We start from the raw sequence: 5,846 nt of genomic DNA, 5'->3' as shown, positions 1-5,846 counted from the left end.
TGATAGTCACATTACATATATAGAACATTTGATTCGAAGCTATGGTTATTCAGTCATGAAATAAATCAATTTAACATCACATTTATGTAAATTAATGCAAACAACAAGTTTAAACATTTTATATCATCGATGAAAGTTAGATATTGTGAATCTACATGAAATTTTATGCATGGTTAATTATGTATGAGAAATACAAAAACAAGAAATTCTGTACATATAGAAAATTCTCGACAATTGGATTAATCGCAGTGGACCGAAAAAATACATATGGGCTGAACGCAGTACTCAGGAAAGCCGAGCAACAGATGTGGCCCAAAATGGTGGAGTGTGTGTGTATGCACAATAAAATAAAAACATGGCAAAAATTGGGGTACCTAGGATTCGAATTGGATTAATCACAGTGGACCGAAAAATACATATGGGCCGAATGCAGTGCTCAAGAAAGCCGAGCAACAGATGTGATTGGGGTACCTAGGATTCGAACCCCAAAGCCCTGTGATAGAGGGAGGGCGATGCTAACCACAGGGTTAGCTATGCACTTGTGCACAAATACATATGGACCGAATGCAGTACTCAGGAAAGCCGAGCAAGAGATGTGGCCCAAAATGGTGGAGTGTGTGTGTATGCACAATAAAAGAAAAACATGGAAAAAATTGGGGTACCTAGGATTCGAATTGGATTAATCACAGTGGACCGAAAAAATACATATGGGCCGAATGCAGTGCTCAGGAAAGCCGAGCAACAGATGTGATTGAGGTACCTAGGATTCGAACCCCAAAGCCCTCTCATAGAGGGAGGGCGATGCTAACCACAGGGTTAGCTATGCACTTGTGCAATAATAGCAAAGGAAGTGCCACCATGTTATTCTACACATTTTGATAGTCACATTACATATATAGAACATTTGATTCGAAGCTATGGTTATTCAGTCATGAAATAAATCAATTTAACATCACATTTATGTAAATTAATGCAAACAACAAGTTTACACATTTTATATCATGGATGAAAGTTAGATATTGTGAATCTACATGAAATTTTATGCATGGTTAATTATTTATGAGAAATACAAAAACATGAAATTCTGTACATATAGAAAATTCTCGACAATTGGATTAATCGCAGTGGACCGAAAAAATACATATGGGCCGAATGCAATACTCAGGAAAGCCGAGCAACAGATGTGGCCCAAAATGGTGGAGTGTGTGTGTATGCACAATAAAAGAAAAACATGGCCAAAATTGGGGTACCTAGGATTCAAATTGGATTAATCACAGTGGACCGAAAAATATATATGGGCCGAATGCAGTGCTCAGGAAAGCCGAGCAACAGATGTGATTGGGGTACCTAGGATTCGAACCCCAAAGCCCTCTGATAGAGGGAGGGCGATGCTAACCACAGGGTTACCTATGCACTTGTGCACAAATACATATGGACCGAATGCAGTACTCAGGAAAGCCGAGCAACAGATGTGGCCCAAAATGGTGGAGTGTGTGTGTATGCACAATAAAAGAAAAAAATGGCAAAAATTGGGGTACCTAGGATTCGAATTGGATTAATCACAGTGGACCGAAAAAATACATATGGGCTGAATGCGGTGCTCAGGAAAGCCGAGCAACAGATGTGATTGGGGTACCTAGGATTCGAACCCCAAAGCCCTCTGATAGAGGGAGGGCGATGCTAACCACAGGGTTAGCTATGCACTTGTGCAATAATAGCAAAGGAAGTGCCACCATGTTATTCTACACATTTTGATAGTCACATTACATATATAGAACATTTGATTCGAAGCTATGGTTATTTAGTCATGAAATAAATCAATTTAACATCACATTTATGTAAATTAATGCAAACAACAAGTTTAAACATTTTATATCATGGATGAAAGTTAGATATTGTGAATCTACATGAAATTTTATGCATGGTTAATTATTTATGAGAAATACAAAAACATGAAATTCTGTACATATAGAAAATTCTCGACAATTGGATTAATCGCAGTGGACCGAAAAAATACATATGGGCCGAATGCAATACTCAGGAAAGCCGAGCAACAGATGTGGCCCAAAATGGTGGAGTGTGTGTGTATGCACAATAAAATAAAAACATGGCAAAAATTGGGGTACCTAGGATTCAAATTGGATTAATCACAGTGGACCGAAAAAATACATATGGGCCGAATGCAGTGCTCAGGAAAGCCGAGCAACAGATGTGATTGGGGTACCTAGGATTCGAACCCCAAAGCCCTCTGATAGAGGGAGGGCGATGCTGATTGGGGTACCTAGGATTCGAACCCCAAAGCCCTCTGATAGAGGGAGGGCGATGCTAACCACAGGGTTAGCTATGCACTTGTGCAATAATAGCAAAGGAAGTGCCACCATGTTATTCTACACATTTTGATAGTCACATTACATATATAGAACATTTGATTCGAAGCTATGGTTATTTAGTCATGAAATAAATCAATTTAACATCACATTTATGTAAATTAATGCAAACAACAAGTTTAAACATTTTATATCATGGATGAAAGTTAGATATTGTGAATCTACATGAAATTTTATGCATGGTTAATTATTTGTGAGAAATACAAAAACATGAAATTCTGTACATATAGAAAATTCTCGACAATTGGATTAATCGCAGTGGACCGAAAAAATACATATGGGCCGAATGCAATACTCAGGAAAGCCGAGCAACAGATGTGGCCCAAAATGGTGGAGTGTGTGCGTATGCACAATAAAAGAAAAAACATGGCAAAAATTGGGGTACCTAGGATTCGAATTGGATTAATCACAGTGGACCGAAAAAATACATATGGGCCGAATGCAGTGCTCAGGAAAGCCGAGCAACAGATGTGATTGGGGTACCTAGGATTCGAACCCCGAAGCCCTCTGATAGAGGGAGGGCGATGCTAACCACAGGGTTAGCTATGCACTTGTGCAAAAATACATATGGGCTGAATGCAGTACTCAGGAAAGCCGAGCAACAGATGTGGCCCAAAATGGTGGAGTGTGTGTATGCACAATAAAAGAAAAACATTGCAAAAATTGGGGTACCTAGGATTCGAATTGGATTAATCACAGTGGACCGAAAAAATACATATGGGCCGAATGCAGTGCTCAGGAAAGCCGAGCAACAGATGTGATTGGGGTACCTAGGATTCGAACCCCAAAGCCCTCTGATAGAGGGAGGGCGATGCTAACCACAGGGTTAGCTATGCACTTGTGCAATAATAGCAAAGGAAGTGCCACCATGTTATTCTACACATTTTGATAGTCACATTACATATATAGAACATTTGATTCGAAGCTATGGTTATTTAGTCATGAAATAAATCAATTTAACATCACATTTATGTAAATTAATGCAAACAACAAGTTTAAACATTTTATATCATGGATGAAAGTTAGATATTGTGAATCTACATGAAATTTTATGCATGGTTAATTATTTATGAGAAATACAAAAACATGAAATTCTGTACATATAGAAAATTCTCGACAATTGGATTAATCGCAGTGGACCGAAAAAATACATATGGGCCGAATGCAATACTCAGGAAAGCCGAGCAACAGATGTGGCCCAAAATGGTGGAGTGTGTGTGTATTCACAATAAAAGAAAAACATGGCAAAAATTGGGGTACCTAGGATTCGAATTGGATTAATCACAGTGGACCGAAAAAATACATATGGGCCGAATGCAGTGCTCAGGAAAGCCGAGCAACAGATGTGATTGGGGTACCTAGGATTCGAACCCCAAACCCTCTGATAGAGGGAGGGCGATGCTAACCACAGGGTTAGCTATGCACTTGTGCAAAAATACATATGGGCCGAATGCAGTACTCAGGAAAGCCGAGCAACAGATGTGGCCCAAAATGGTGGAGTGTGTGTATGCACAATAAAAGAAAAACATTGCAAAAATTGGGGTACCTAGGATTCGAATTGGATTAATCACAGTGGACCGAAAAAATACATATGGGCCGAATGCAGTGCTCAGGAAAGCCGAGCAACAGATGTGATTGGGGTACCTAGGATTCGAACCCCAAAGCCCTCTGATAGAGGGAGGGCGATGCTAACCACAGGGTTAGCTATGCACTTGTGCAATAATAGCAAAGGAAGTGCCACCATGTTATTCTACACATTTTTATAGTCACATTACATATATAGAACATTTGATTCGAAGCTATGGTTATTTAGTCATGAAATAAATCAATTTAACATCACATTTATGTAAATTAATGCAAACAACAAGTTTAAACATTTTATATCATGGATGAAAGTTAGATATTGTGAATCTACATGAAATTTTATGCATGGTTAATTATTTATGAGAAATACAAAAACATGAAATTCTGTACATATAGAAAATTCTCGACAATTGGATTAATCGCAGTGGACCGAAAAAATACATATGGGCCGAATGCAGTACTCAGGAAAGCCGAGCAACAGATGTGGCCCAAAATGATGGAGTGTGTGTGTGCACAATAAAGGAAAAACATGGCAAAAATTGGGGTACCTAGGATTCGAATTGGATTAATCATAGTGGACCGAAAAAATACATATGGCCGAATGCAGTGCTCAGGAAAGCCGAGCAACAGATGTGATTGGGGTACCTAGGATTCGAACCCCAAAGCCCTCTGATAGAGGGAGCGCGATGCTAACCACAGGATTAGCTATGCACTTGTGCAATAATACAACAACAATACTAAATGGCATCTACATGGGAAAATGGATCTAAGGAAAGAACAGAGTTTTAGCCAAGACGGCACTAGCTTACATCACAGAAAAAGACGCTAATGGCCATGGCGATACTGAACCTTGGCTGGGTGCGGGCGGAGGGAGCTAGGCCAGCTCCTTGGCGCGAGATTAAGGAGCCACACGCTCACTCACTCGTTGCAGGGGAGGCCGGGTCGAGGCAGGGATGAAGCACACAACGGCGGCACTGCTTGGGGAGGTGGCCCGATGGCGCGGGAACAAAAAGGATAAAGGCGGGGCTGGCGGAGGTCGGAGCTGGGGTGGCGCTCGTGGTCGCGGGACCTGGCCGGAGGCGGAGCTTCATGGGTTGCACCATGGTTGTTTCCCTGGTGAAATAAGAAAGAGAGAGAGAGAGAGAGAGAGCTTGAGAGGAGCTAGGAAAGGAGAGGGCACGGGAAGGAGATGAAAAGGAAGGAGAGGGATAAGGGAGCAGGGGATGGCTTGGCAGAGTGGCACAAGCTCGAAGACTGCCCGGTGCAAGGTGCCGGTGTGGGCACACTTGGGCGCTCCTCCCGGGCAGGCCTTGGTCGTGGATGCTGCGGAGGGACGGATGCAGTTGCACGACGGTTCTTCAGTCACCTTGACGCGTCCGACCCGAGGAGGAGGAGGCCCGGGCACCCACGAGATTGGATGGAGAGGTTTCCTTGGTGGAGTTAGTGGGTTGTCCAGCGCTGAAAATGAGGGAGGTGGTCGGGTCGGTTGGGTAAAGTGGATGGATTGGATCGGGGAATCCCGAGGAAAGAAGAGAGTGGGTGGCTGGCGTGTGTTGTGTTGATGGGATTAGGATAGATGGACACATCCGAGTGTTTGCCCGGAAATATAGAATAGGTGGTCAACGGCGAGAGTATTTGGACCCTCCGATTAAATTGAACGGTCGAGATAAATAGGTTAGGGAGTTCAATTGAAAAATGAATGATTGTTCGAAATATTTTGGGGTTTATCAGGACCAACTGGTCACGATTGTATGTTTCAGGTTTGAAAAAGACATCGGATGCCCACGAGGGGTCTATGTACTATGCAGAGAGGCTAGGCATAGCAAAGAGGAAAAGTGCACGCAGTCCAGTAAAAAGTTTTACAATAAAAAAAGG

The 5,846-nt window shown here is 42.1% G+C and overlaps 1 long non-coding RNA gene across 1 annotated transcript; it reads right to left on the bottom strand.

The window, feature by feature from the left end:
* Positions 1-2,725: 2,725 nt before the first annotated feature.
* Positions 2,726-5,499, bottom strand: LOC123443627. Its single transcript, XR_006630750.1, has 2 exons — positions 4,520-5,499; positions 2,726-4,031 (listed from the first exon to the last, which is right to left on the bottom strand). It is a non-coding gene; the product is annotated as an uncharacterized LOC123443627 (long non-coding RNA).
* Between the last annotated feature and the right edge of the window lie 347 nt (positions 5,500-5,846).

Source organism: Hordeum vulgare, chromosome 3H (assembly GCF_904849725.1).
Source record: "Hordeum vulgare subsp. vulgare chromosome 3H, MorexV3_pseudomolecules_assembly, whole genome shotgun sequence".
Classification (NCBI taxonomy): Eukaryota; Viridiplantae; Streptophyta; class Magnoliopsida; order Poales; family Poaceae; genus Hordeum; species Hordeum vulgare.
Note: the sequence above shows the minus strand (reverse complement) of the source record. Positions and strands in the feature narration are given on the sequence as shown.